The 14,868-nt window shown below is 42.0% G+C and overlaps 1 protein-coding gene across 2 annotated transcripts in view; it reads left to right on the forward strand.

Moving 5' to 3' along the window:
- phactr4a (phosphatase and actin regulator 4a) overlaps positions 1-14,868 on the forward strand; it is an 82,690-nt gene that overhangs the window by 20,950 nt on the left and 46,872 nt on the right. The gene's annotated exons all lie outside the window — the stretch shown is intronic.

The raw sequence follows: 14,868 nt of genomic DNA on the forward strand, positions 1-14,868 counted from the left end.
AGTGTTACTGAATTATGCCATGTTGATGTGTTCAGGCCTGGACCCTTATCAAACGTGTGAAGTCAGGGGCGGATCGGACAATGTATGCCTGAATTACATCAGCTTCCTGTTTCATGGCGAAACATTACACTTTGCCAGGCCGCCACGGACACGCCCTCCAATGAAAAGTCAAAATCTACGCAATTTAGCATCGCAAAGGCCTTTAGATGATACTGACCAAATATGATGATGATCGGATTAAATCTCTAGGAGGAGTTCGTTAAAGTACGACGCTTGGAAATGTCAAAAAATGACAGAGAAAATTCAAAATGGCTGACTTCCTGTGGGGTTTAGAGCTTAGCTCCGAGAGACTTTTTTGTAGGTCTTGGAGTAATAGATGACCCTACCAAATTTCGTGTCTGTACGTTTTTCGTAGTAGGGGGGCTGTTCTCTTGAAATTTTGCAGGTGGCGCTATTGATCCATTTCTACACGCCCACTTCTGACGCCTATACTACATGTAAATTTTCGCCACTTCGGACGCGTGTGCAAATTTTCATGAGTTTTCGGGTATGTTTAGGCCCTCAAAAATGCGATCCATTTCGGAGAAGAAGAAGAAGAAGAAGAAGAAGAAGAATAATAATAATAAACGGAGCAAAAACAATAGGGTCCTCACACCCTGGTGTGCTCGGGCCCTAATTAAAACTGCAAGCAGTGATGGAAGGGCCCTCGCACGCATGTGCACCACCACTCTATGGCCTTAGTAAAGCAATGAACCAGGGGGATTGAAATTTCAGTGGGTAAATATAGGCGGATATTCAAAGGAACTTTGAAGTGCCACACCTCCTTTGTGCAGCAGGTGGCGCTATGATTGTATTTGATTGTTGTAACATTGATGTGTTGAGGCCAGGACCCTTGTCAAACGTATGATGTCTGTGACAGGTCGGACATTGCATGCCTGAGTTACAACAGCTTTCTCATGGAGAAACATCACTCTTTGCGAGGCCGCCACGGACACGCCCTTCAACGAAAAGTCAAGATCTTCGCAATTTATCATCGCAAAGGGCTTAAGATCAGTCTCACCTGATATGATAATGATTTGATTAAATCTCTGAGAACAGTGAATCACAGCGTAAAACAAGGCATTTACTGCTACCTCTAGGTGGCGCTAAGACTGAAGCTGAATATTGGTATTGAAATGTGTTCAGACCAAGACTCTTATCAAACATGTGAAGTGTGGGGTAGATTGGACATTGTATGCCTTAGTTATAACAACTTCCGGTTTCATGGCGAAAACGCTGAACTTTGTCAGGCCGCCACGGACACACCTTCCAACGAAAAGTCAAAAGCTCCGCAATTTAACATCGCAAAGGCCTTTAGATGAGATTGACCAAATATGATGATGATCTGACAAAATCTCTAGGAGGAGTTCGTTAAAGTACGAAGCCTGGAAATGACAAAATTTGCACAGAAATCACAGCAAAAATTAAAAATGGCTGACTTCCTGTGAGGTTTAGAGCTTCGCTCCAAGAGACTTTTTTGTAGGTCTTGGGGTGATATATGACCCTACCAAATTTCGTTTCTGTAGGATTTTCGTAGCGGCGGGGCTGTTCTCTTGAAATTTTGCAGGTGGCGCTATCGAGCCATTTCTGCACGCCCACTTCTGGCGCCTATGCCACATGTAAATTTTTGCCACTTCTGACGTGTGTGCAACGTTTTATGACTTTTTGAGCTTGTTTAGCCTGTCAAAATGCGATTCAATTAGCGATACTTTGCCAGGCCGCCACGGACACGCCCTTTAATGAAAAGTCAAGGTCGTTGCTTTTTATCATCACACAAGGTCTTGAGATTACACTGGTGAAATATGATGTTGATATGGTTAAATACCTAAGAGCAGTAAGTCACAGCGTCAAACATGGTATTTCCTGCTGCCTCTAGGTGGCGCTATGATTGTTACTGAATTATGCCATGTTGATGTGTTCAGGCCTGGACCCTTATCAAACGTGTGAAGTCAGGGGCAGATCGGACAATGTATGCCTGAATTACATCAGCTTCCTGTTTCATGGCGAAACATTACACTTTGCCAGGCCGCCACGGACACACCCTCCATTGAAAAGTCAAAAGCTCCGCAATTTAGCATCGCAAAGGCCTTTAGATGATACTGACCAAATATGATGATGATCGGATTAAATCTCTAGGAGGAGTTCGTTAAAGTACGACGCTTGGAAATGTCAAAAAATGACAGAGAAAATTCAAAATGGCTGACTTCCTGTGGGGTTTAGAGCTTAGCTCCAAGAGACTTTTTTGTAGGTCTTGGAGTAATAGATGATCCTACCAAATTTCGTATCTGTAAGTTTTTCGTAGTGGGGGGGCTGTTCTCTTGAAATTTTGCAGGTGGCGCTATCGAGCCATTTTTACACGCCCACTTCTGACGCCTATACTACATGTAAATTTTCGCCACTTCTGACGCGTGTGCAAATTTTCATGAGTTTTCGGGTATGTTTAGGCCCTCAAAAATGCGATCCATTTCGGAGAAGAAGAAGAAGAAGAAGAAGAAGAAGAAGAATAATAATAATAAACGGAGCAAAAACAATAGGGTCCTCACACCCTGGTGTGCTCGGGCCCTAATAAACGGAGCAAAAACAATAGGGTCCTCACACCCTGGTGTGCTCGGGCCCTAATAATTAAAACTGCAAGCAGTGATGGAAGGGCCCTCGCACGCATGTGCACCGCCACTCTATGACCTTAGTAAAGCAATGAACCAGGGGGATTGAAATTTCAGTGGGTAAATATAGGCGGATATTCAAAGGAACTTTGAAGTGCCACACCTCCTTTGTGCAGCAGGTGGCACTATGATTGTATTTGATTGTTGTAACATTGATGTGTTGAGGCCAGGACCCTTGTCAAACGTATGATGTCTGTGACAGGTCGGACATTGCATGCCTGAGTTACAACAGCTTTCTCATGGCGAAACATCACTCTGCGAGGCCGCCACGGACACGCCCTTCAACGAAAAGTCAAGATCTTCGCAATTTATCATCGCAAAGGGCTTAAGATCAGTCTCACCTGATATGATAATGATTTGATTAAATCTCTGAGAACAGTGAATCACAGCGTAAAACAAGGCATTTCCTGCTACCTCTAGGTGGCGCTAGGACTGAAGCTGAATATTGGCATTAAAATGTGTTCAGGCCAAGACTCTTATCAAACATGTGAAGTGTGGGGCAGATTGGACATTGTATGCCTTAGTTATAACAACTTCCTGTTTCATGGCGAAAACGCTGAACTTTGTCAGGCCGCCACGGACACACCTTCCAACGAAAAGTCAAAAGCTCCGCAATTTAACATCGCAAAGGCCTTTAGATGAGATTGACCAAATATGATGACGATCTGACAAAATCTCTAGGAGGAGTTCGTTAAAGTACGAAGCCTGGAAATGACAAAATTTGCACAGAAATCACAGCAAAAATTCAAAATGGCCGACTTCCTGTGGGGTTTAGAGCTTCGCTCCAAGAGACTTTTTTATAGGTCTTGGGGTGATATATGACCCTACCAAATTTCGTATCTGTAGGATTTTCGTAGCGGCGGGGCTGTTCTCTTGAAATTTTGCAGGTGGCGCTATCGAGCCATTTCTGCACGCCCACTTCTGGCGCCTATGCCACATGTAAATTTTTGCCACTTCTGACGTGTGTGCAACGTTTTATGACTTTTTGAGCTTGTTTAGCCTGTCAAAATGCGATTCAGATAGCGATACTTTGCCAGGCCGCCACGGACACGCCCTTTAATGAAAAGTCAAGGTCGTTGCTTTTTATCATCACACAAGGTCTTGAGATTACACTGGTGAAATATGATGTTGATATGGTTAAATACCTAAGAGCAGTAAGTCACAGCGTCAAACATGGTATTTCCTGCTGCCTCTAGGTGGCGCTATGAGTGTTACTGAATTACGCCATGTTGATGTGTTCAGGCCTGGACCCTTATCAAACGTGTGAAGTCAGGGGCAGATCGGACAATGTATGCCTGAATTACATCAGCTTCCTGTTTCATGGCGAAACATTACACTTTGCCAGGCCGCCACGGACACGCCCTCCAATGAAAAGTCAAAAGCTCCGCAATTTAGCATCGCAAAGGCCTTTAGATGATACTGACCAAATATGATGATGATCGGATTAAATCTCTAGGAGGAGTTCGTTAAAGTACGACGCTTGGAAATGTCAAAAAATGACAGAGAAAATTCAAAATGGCTGACTTCCTGTGGGGTTTAGAGCTTAGCTCCAAGAGACTTTTTTGTAGGTCTTGGAGTAATAGATGATCCTACCAAATTTCGTATCTGTAAGTTTTTCGTAGTGGGGGGGCTGTTCTCTTGAAATTTTGCAGGTGGCGCTATCGAGCCATTTTTACACGCCCACTTCTGACGCCTATACTACATGTAAATTTTCGCCACTTCTGACGCGTGTGCAAATTTTCATGAGTTTTCGGGTATGTTTAGGCCCTCAAAAATGCGATCCATTTCGGAGAAGAAGAAGAAGAATAATAATAAAACTGCAAGCAGTGATGGAAGGGCCCTCGCACGCATGTGCACCGCCACTCTATGGCCTTAGTAAAGCAATGAACCAGGGGGATTGAAATTTCAGTGGGTAAATATAGGCGGATATTCAAAGGAACTTTGAAGTGCCACACCTCCTTTGTGCAGCAGGTGGCGCTATGATTGTATTTGATTGTTGTAACATTGATGTGTTGAGGCCAGGACCGTTGTCAAACGTATGATGTCTGTGACAGGTCGGACATTGCATGCCTGAGTTACAACAGCTTTCTCATGGCGAAACATCACTCTTTGCGAGGCCGCCACGGACACGCCCTTCAACGAAAAGTCAAGATCTTCGCAATTTATCATCGCAAAGGGCTTAAGATCAGTCTCACCTGATATGATAATGATTTGATTAAATCTCTGAGAACAGTGAATCACAGCGTAAAACAATGCATTTCCTGCTACCTCTAGGTGGCGCTAGGACTGAAGCTGAATATTGGCATTGAAATGTGTTCAGGCCAAGACTCTTATCAAACATGTGAAGTGTGGGGCAGATTGGACATTGTATGCCTTAGTTATAACAACTTCGTGTTTCATGGCGAAAACGCTGAAATTTGTCAGGCCGCCACGGACACACCTTCCAACGAAAAGTCAAAAGCTCCGCAATTTAACATCGCAAAGGCCTTTAGATGAGATTGACCAAATATGATGACGATCTGACAAAATCTCTAGGAGGAGTTCGTTAAAGTACGAAGCCTGGAAATGACAAAATTTGCACAGAAATAAAAGCAAAAATTAAAAATGGCTGACTTCCTGTGAGGTTTAGAGCTTCACTCCAAGAGACTTTTTTGTAGGTCTTGGGGTGATATATGACCCTACCAAATTTCGTTTCTGTAGGATTTTCGTAGCGGCGGGGCTGTTCTCTTGAAATTTTGCAGGTGGCGCTATCGAGCCATTTCTGCATGCCCACTTCTGGCGCCTATGCCACATGTAAACTTTGCCACTTCTGACGTGTGTGCAACGTTTTATGACTTTTTGAGGTTGTTTAGCCTGTCAAAATGCGATTCAATTAGCGATACTTTGCCAGGCCGCCACGGACACGCCCTTTAATGAAAAGTCAAGGTCGTTGCTTTTTATCATCACACAAGGTCTTGAGATTACACTGGTGAAATATGATGTTGATATGGTTAAATACCTAGGAGCAGTAAGTCACAGCGTCAAACATGGTATTTCCTGCTGCCTCTAGGTGGCGCTATGACTGTTACTGAATTATGCCATGTTGATGTGTTCAGGCCTGGACCCTTATCAAACGTGTGAAGTCAGGGGCAGATTGGACAATGTATGCCTGAATTACATCAGCTTCCTGTTTCATGGCGAAACATTACACTTTGCCAGGCCGCCACGGACACGCCCTCCAATGAAAAGTCAAAAGCTCCGCAATTTAGCATCGCAAAGGCCTTTAGATGATACTGACCAAATATGATGATGATCGGATTAAATCTCTAGGAGGAGTTCGTTAAAGTACGACGCTTGGAAATGTCAAAAAATGACAAAGAAAATTCAAAATGGCTGACTTCCTGTGGGGTTTAGAGCTTAGCTCCAAGAGACTTTTTTGTAGGTCTTGGAGTAATAGATGATCCTACCAAATTTCGTATCTGTAAGTTTTTCGTAGTGGGGGGGCTGTTCTCTTGAAATTTTGCAGGTGGCGCTATCGAGCCATTTTTACACGCCCACTTCTGACGCCTATACTATATGTAAATTTTCGCCACTTCTGACGCGTGTGCAAATTTTCATGAGTTTTCGGGTATGTTTAGGCCCTCAAAAATGCGATCCATTTCGGAGAAGAAGAAGAAGAATAATAATAATAAACGGAGCAAAAACAATAGGGTCCTCACACCCTGGTGTGCTCGGGCCCTAATTAAAACTGCAAGCAGTGATGGAAGGGCCCTCGCACGCATGTGCACCGCCACTCTATGACCTTAGTAAAGCAATGAACCAGGGGGATTGAAATTTCAGTGGGTAAATATAGGCGGATATTCAAAGGAACTTTGAAGTGCCACACCTCCTTTGTGCAGCAGGTGGCACTATGATTGTATTTGATTGTTGTAACATTGATGTGTTGAGGCCAGGACCCTTGTCAAACGTATGATGTCTGTGACAGGTCGGACATTGCATGCCTGAGTTACAACAGCTTTCTCATGGCGAAACATCACTCTGCGAGGCCGCCACGGACACGCCCTTCAACGAAAAGTCAAGATCTTCGCAATTTATCATCGCAAAGGGCTTAAGATCAGTCTCACCTGATATGATAATGATTTGATTAAATCTCTGAGAACAGTGAATCACAGCGTAAAACAAGGCATTTCCTGCTACCTCTAGGTGGCGCTAGGACTGAAGCTGAATATTGGCATTAAAATGTGTTCAGGCCAAGACTCTTATCAAACATGTGAAGTGTGGGGCAGATTGGACATTGTATGCCTTAGTTATAACAACTTCCTGTTTCATGGCGAAAACGCTGAACTTTGTCAGGCCGCCACGGACACACCTTCCAACGAAAAGTCAAAAGCTCCGCAATTTAACATCGCAAAGGCCTTTAGATGAGATTGACCAAATATGATGACGATCTGACAAAATCTCTAGGAGGAGTTCGTTAAAGTACGAAGCCTGGAAATGACAAAATTTGCACAGAAATCACAGCAAAAATTCAAAATGGCCGACTTCCTGTGGGGTTTAGAGCTTCGCTCCAAGAGACTTTTTTATAGGTCTTGGGGTGATATATGACCCTACCAAATTTCGTATCTGTAGGATTTTCGTAGCGGCGGGGCTGTTCTCTTGAAATTTTGCAGGTGGCGCTATCGAGCCATTTCTGCACGCCCACTTCTGGCGCCTATGCCACATGTAAATTTTGCCACTTCTGACGTGTGTGCAACGTTTTATGACTTTTTGAGCTTGTTTAGCCTGTCAAAATGCGATTCAGATAGCGATACTTTGCCAGGCCGCCACGGACACGCCCTTTAATGAAAAGTCAAGGTCGTTGCTTTTTATCATCACACAAGGTCTTGAGATTACACTGGTGAAATATGATGTTGATATGGTTAAATACCTAGGAGCAGTAAGTCACAGCGTCAAACATGGTATTTCCTGCTGCCTCTAGGTGGCGCTATGAGTGTTACTGAATTATGCCATGTTGATGTGTTCAGGCCTGGACCCTTATCAAACGTGTGAAGTCAGGGGCAGATCGGACAATGTATGCCTGAATTACATCAGCTTCCTGTTTCATGGCGAAACATTACACTTTGCCAGGCCGCCACGGACACGCCCTCCAATGAAAAGTCAAAAGCTCCGCAATTTAGCATCGCAAAGGCCTTTAGATGATATTGACCAAATATGATGATGATCGGATTAAATCTCTAGGAGGAGTTCGTTAAAGTACGACGCTTGGAAATGTCAAAAAATGACAGAGAAAATTCAAAATGGCTGACTTCCTGTGGGGTTTAGAGCTTAGCTCCAAGAGACTTTTTTGTAGGTCTTGGAGTAATAGATGATCCTACCAAATTTCGTATCTGTAAGTTTTTCGTAGTGGGGGGGCTGTTCTCTTGAAATTTTGCAGGTGGCGCTATCGAGCCATTTTTACACGCCCACTTCTGACGCCTATACTACATGTAAATTTTCGCCACTTCTGACGCGTGTGCAAATTTTCATGAGTTTTCGGGTATGTTTAGGCCCTCAAAAATGCGATCCATTTCGGAGAAGAAGAAGAAGAATAATAATAATAAACGGAGCAAAAACAATAGGGTCCTCACACCCTGGTGTGCTCGGGCCCTAATAATAAACGGAGCAAAAACAATAGGGTCCTCACACCCTGGTGTGCTCGGGCCCTAATTAAAACTGCAAGCAGTGATGGAAGGGCCCTCGCACGCATGTGCACCGCCACTCTATGGCCTTAGTAAAGCAATGAACCAGGGGGATTGAAATTTCAGTGGGTAAATATAGGTGGGTATTCAAAGGAACTTTGATGTGCCACACCTCCTTTGTGCAGCAGGTGGCGCTATGATTGTAATTGATTGTTGTAACATTGATGTGTTGAGGCCAGGACCCTTGTCAAACGTATGATGTCTGTGACAGGTCGGACATTGCATGCCTGAGTTACAACAGCTTTCTAATGGCGAAACATCACTCTTTGCGAGGCCGCCACGGACACGCCCTTCAACGAAAAGTCAAGATCTTCGCAATTTATCATCGCAAAGGGCTTAAGATCAGTCTCACCTGATATGATAATGATTTGATTAAATCTCTGAGAACAGTGAATCACAGCGTAAAACAAGGCATTTCCTGCTACCTCTAGGTGGCGCTAGGACTGAAGCTGAATATTGGCATTGAAATGTGTTCAGGCCAAGACTCTTATCAAACATGTGAAGTGTGGGGTAGATTGGACATTGTATGCCTTAGTTATAACAACTTCCTGTTTCATGGCGAAAACGCTGAACTTTGTCAGGCCGCCACGGACACACCTTCCAACGAAAAGTCAAAAGCTCCGCAATTTAACATCGCAAAGGCCTCTAGATGAGATTGACCAAATATGATGACGATCTAACAAAATCTCTAGGAGGAGTTCGTTAAAATACGAAGCCTGGAAATGACAAAATTTGCACAGAAATCACAGTAAAATTCAAAATGGCTGACTTCCTGTGAGGTTTAGAGCTTCGCTCCAAGAGACTTTTTTGTAAGTCTTGGGGTGACATATGACCCTACCAAATTTCGTATCTGTAGGATTTTCGTAGCGGCGGGGCTGTTCTCTTGAAATTTTGCAGGTGGCGCTATCGAGCCATTTCTTCACGCCCACTTCTGGCGCCTATGCCACATGTAAATTTTTGCCACTTCTGACGTGTGTGCAACGTTTTATGACTTTTTGAGCTTGTTTAGCCTGTCAAAATGCGATTCATTTAGCGATACTTTGCCAGGCCGCCACGGACACGCCCTTTAATGAAAAGTCAAGGTCGTTGCTTTTTATCATCACACAAGGTTTTGAGATTACACTGGTGAAATATGATGTTGATATGGTTAAATACCTAAGAGCAGTAAGTCACAGCATCAAACATGGTATTTCCTGCTGCCTCTAGGTGGCGCTATGAGTGTTACTGAATAATGCCATGTTGATGTGTTCAGGCCTGGACCCTTATCAAACGTGTGAAGTCAGGGGCGGATCAGACAATGTATGCCTGAATTACATCAGCTTCCTGTTTCATGGCGAAACATTACACTTTGCCAGGCCGCCACGGACACGCCCTCCAATGAAAAGTCAAAAGCTCCGCAATTTAGCATCGCAAAGGCCTTTAGATGATACTGACCAAATATGATGATGATCGGATTAAATCTCTAGGAGGAGTTCGTTAAAGTACGACGCTTGGAAATGTCAAAAAATGACAGATAAAATTCAAAATGGCTGACTTCCTGTGGGGTTTAGAGCTTCGCTCCGAGAGACTTTTTTGTAGGTCTTGGAGTAATAGATGAGCTTACCAAATTTCGTGTCTGTACGTTTTTCGTAGTAGGGGGGCTGTTCTCTTGAAATTTTGCAGGTGGCGCTATTGAGCCATTTCTACACGCCCACTTCTGACGCCTCTACTACATGTAAATTTTCGCCACTTCTGACGCGTGTGCAAATTTTCATGAGTTTTCGGGTATGTTTAGGCCCTCAAAAATGCGATCCATTTCGGAGAAGAAGAAGAAGAATAATAATAATAAACGGAGCAAAAACAATAGGGTCCTCACACCCTGGTGTGCTCGGGCCCTAATAATAATAAACGGAGCAAAAACAATAGGGTCCTCACACTTGTGTGCTCGGGCCCTAATAAACAGTGCTGTTCTGTTTATCAGGTCATTCTAACAGTACTGCACTTCTCAGGTACAAACATATAATAAAGTAATCATGTAAAATAGTATTCACTGTATAAATTAAACAGATTAATAGATTAATTAAAAAAGGTAAAGAAAGTTGAGTGGTTTTTTTTTTCATTGTTGTTTGATTAAAGGAACAGTATGTAGAATTGTGGCCAAAACTGGTATTGCAATAACAAAACTTGTGGATTAAACTGGTACTGCAATCACCCAACTGGTGGCCAATACAGAAAATGACGACATAAACATCAGTTGAGCGCTGCAACTACACTTTTTAAATGACAATTCCCTGGCCAGCCCACTGTTGATAAGTATTTGAAATGAAAATGATTTTTTAATGTCTAGTGAGTGACATATCAGGGCCATTTTATGATTCATTGATATAAATTTCTTACATACTGTTCCTTTAACATTAAAAGCTGACAACAGCAGGTGTTATTTGTGCTTCTTTTACTTTGAATGCAACATCTTGTTATATATGCGTTTTATTTCTGAACTGTTCACATTCACTTACTATGTTAACATGGATAATTGCGGCATTTTGAAATGTGTAAATATTTCTGTTTAAGTGCCAAAGTGCAAAGCAAGCAAAACTCTGAACCACTGGCTTGATATGGCCAGTAGAAAAAAATCCCTGCAATGTGTATGAGGTTTACAGCGTGTGGTTTACATGTTTCAGAACTAGTGTTCACACAAGCATTAGTATTTTCAAAATTGCAGCTTTTTCTATGCAGTTTGGCCGTTTGTTCACATGCAAATGCAGTGATCAGATGATTGACACCAAAGCTTTTTGTAAATTCATGCCAAGGTTTGCAGAAAATCCTTTTGCAGGATTGTCGTGTAGCTGGTGAAACTGTGGAGATTTTGTCTTGTGACGTTAGATGTGCGCTGCTATCTCCTTTGTTGAGACATGAGGCAAGTCTATGGAATGGCTTCTGATTGGCCAACATGGCTTTAGGTTTAGGGTTATATTGCCACCTACTGGTTTGGCATGCTCTTGACAGCGCTTTATAGCATCTTTTTGCGCTTTCATGTGGAGATTTTGTTTACAAAAATACTTGTTTATGTGTTGACTTGGCCAGTGAAGCCATATATTTTAACAGTAGGACACTGCTCACAGGAGAAAGTGGGATTTTACATAACAGTGGTGTTTGTGTTGTCTGATATCACATTCTAAAAAAGCTAAATGATTTTCATTTGTTTAGAATTGTATGCATGGAAAGTCTCTGAGCTAATATCTGCTGGACAGTACTTTAAACTCTTATAGCTATGTTAATACTGTAGTGGCATTGGGTCACTTTACACAACCAGTCAGTCAGGCTCAATCTTATTTTTACCCGGCTTTTGGTGCACCTCAGGTTCTTTTTTTAAGGACAGAGTTTGACTCGTTTGCATGGTTAATGAGTTATTATTAATGTCACTGCAGTTCACATTTGACTGTATAGCTCACACATGCATTCACATGCACAGGCAGTCATGTGATTGCTCTTGCATCTTTCAAAGTGCAGGTGAAATGCTGACACAAGTTGTTTGTTCAAGTTTTTTCCCCCTTACATTCTATGCTCTAGGAGGAGGTTTTGCGATGATAGGCTATTGCTTTTATAAGTTTCCTTATACAACTGGTAATGTTAGCTAGGGGTGGGCGATAAACCGGTAGACAAAATTAACCGGTAGAAATTTGTCAACCGGTAGAGATTTTGGACTATCGTTTCTATCGAGGTTACGTGCCCACGTCACGCTCCTGTGCGTGTGGTCGCGAAAACGTAACGTTTGTACACGTATTTAAGCACTGCAGTTTTAAAACAAGTTATTTTAAGCCATTGAAACACAGACAACAGATCTGTATGCGTGCGTTCTTTCTGTGTGTCAGGAGCGGACAAGTCGCGCAACCGCTGCTCTTTCTGTCTGTGAGGAGCGCGCAAGTCGCGCGACCTCTGCTTATTAAGCTCGTGAGCATTTTTCCCGCTTTATTGGCCTTAAATACACATATGCGTCAAAATTCCCGTCTTTGCAAGCATCATCATAAACACGACCAGTAAGGTCTTAAGAGAAAGTAAACAGCTAAAAGAGAAAGCGCATGTGTAACAGTGTATTGGATCCGGACTTTGGTCTTAAAGGGGAAGTTACCTAATTTTGCTCCTGTCTGTCACTCGTGTTAATCAAACAGCATGGAGAAAAAAATCTCTCACTGCTCCTGATTAAATCACTTTTCTACCTTAAATAAAAATATATATAGGCCTATACATACATGCATAATTATTTATTATCATTCTTATTGACTGTGTATCTTCAGAGAGCTTGAGTTTTGTTTGTTTTTATCTTCTTTCTATGCTTGTATATGTTTTTTGTGAGAATTATGAACATTTCTATGGTATTAAAGATTTAAACCTTATTAAAACATAAAAAACTCTACCGTGATACATATCGTTATCATGATATAAAATTAATCCTATCGTGATAGAAGATTTTGGTCATATCGCCCACCCCTAATGTTAGCTTTAAATTACTTGATTGTATAAATAATGCTTCTTGATTAATAAGACCTTTAATTCCAGTATGATTTAGTGTTTAGTGCTTATGACTTTTGTAAATTTTGAAAATGATAAAAAAAACTGCATTTTAGATCAAACTGCTTTAACTTACAGTGATCTATAAAGCCATGGTTATGATGTTTCTTGTAAGTGTACTTGTATATGAAAGAATTTAACAGTCACTTCATGAGTAGCCGTTATTTAAATGTAGGCTGGACTGTTCACAGATGTGTAACAGTCAGTTTTCCTCAAACCACATCAGAAGTCATGTGTCTAAACATGCCCACTATATGTGCATGTAATCTTCAGACTAACTTCAGCTGTGCTGCATTCTTTCATATTGTGAACAGTGTGCAGAAGTGGCCAAACCAGTTTGACAAACTGAGTGATTAACTGATTAAATATCTGTTCTAATTTTTACTTGTTTGTTATGCTGATTTGGTATTATCCTGTTCAGTTTTATTTGTGCATCGCTTTTTGTCAATATTTTGTGTTACAAAGCAGCTTTTTTCAGAATTTGCATGATACATATAAAACCATAAACATTTAGGAGATTAGCAAGAATTCTTGCTAGACAGTTATAAAGTAGGCGGCTAGGTGACACAGGCGACTTTGACAAGGAACCAACATTTTAAAGGTCTCACAAAACGTATAAAAGTGTAGGATCCTTACTAAAAGTCAACGTGGGCCCAAAAGCCCAAAATTGGGTAGGACAGAAAATATTCAGCCTTATAAAACCGTGTGTACCTACACCTGTAAGCAGAGAACTAAGTTTACATGTAGACCAATAATGTGATTATTTCCAGTAATCAGAGTAAGGACTGAGGGCGCACTCACATTATCCAAACCAAACCATGCCCCAGCGCGATTGTCGAACTGAATCCGGGCGCGCTTTCGTCATTAAGATGCGATTGTTTTGAAAAAAGCAGGAAGTAAAGCACTCTCTTAACACTGGAACCCACCGTAATGATAAGTCTGTGTTTTTTATTCAGAGTCGTTTGGTGCGCGATTACAGACAGTCCTATCACATGTCATCATATTGCTTAGTTGATCTGTCACGTGTGCAGCTCGGACATTCACGTAACCCCGCTGCTCGCATCAAAAGGTTTTTACGGAGGCAGATGAACGTGAGTGGTCGCGCAACTGACGTCTTCACCTTTTGAATCGTGCTCAGGCACGATTGCACTCACACCACAGCCTTCCGTGCCTGAGCCCAAGTGAACCGCGCTTCGGCCCACCTATGCAACGCGGCCGCGGCTCGATTAACCAATCCGCGCCCGGGCGCAGAACAGACCGATCACACTAGTCAAACAAACCAGGCTTTGGGGGTCAAACGTGCCCGAGTGCGGTTTGGTCTGGATAGTGTGAGTGCGCCCTTAATGGCAGTAAGATGTTTACATGACTGGAGCTAGAGTAACCGCTTCACTCCGGTTTACATGCAGTTTTTATGTGGCATCTGTCAAGCGATTTTATTGGCATACCATTTTTATGACTGGCATACACTGTATGGACGTAAGGACTGTGATACAACGTCAGCTACAAAGGTTATGCAAACTGTTTAAATTATGGTTAAATAAAGGCTTTGACTTTATAACCGTTTATTCCTTTTAGAAAAAAAAATACCGGATCTACAGTATATCAAATATCGCCATTCCTCCTAAAATACTGGGATATGAATTTTTGCTCATTTTTGCTTTATTTGTAACAAACAGGAGATAAAAAATTTACAAACGTTTATTATCAAAATAAAATCCATTCAGACAAAAAAAACTTAAATGAATTCCCCCTTATTTTCAAAAAATTTTTAAGCCATGAATTAATATCTCAGATTCAGAATGTGACAGACTGATTCATGTTTCTATTGTTTATAAAAGTTTATAAAAGTTCAGTTTAGTTGGAACCCAATAGATATTTGTGTTAATTGTATGTTTCCCTTA

The sequence above is a fragment of the Paramisgurnus dabryanus genome, chromosome 19 (assembly GCF_030506205.2).
Source record: "Paramisgurnus dabryanus chromosome 19, PD_genome_1.1, whole genome shotgun sequence".
Taxonomy (NCBI): Eukaryota; Metazoa; Chordata; class Actinopteri; order Cypriniformes; family Cobitidae; genus Paramisgurnus; species Paramisgurnus dabryanus.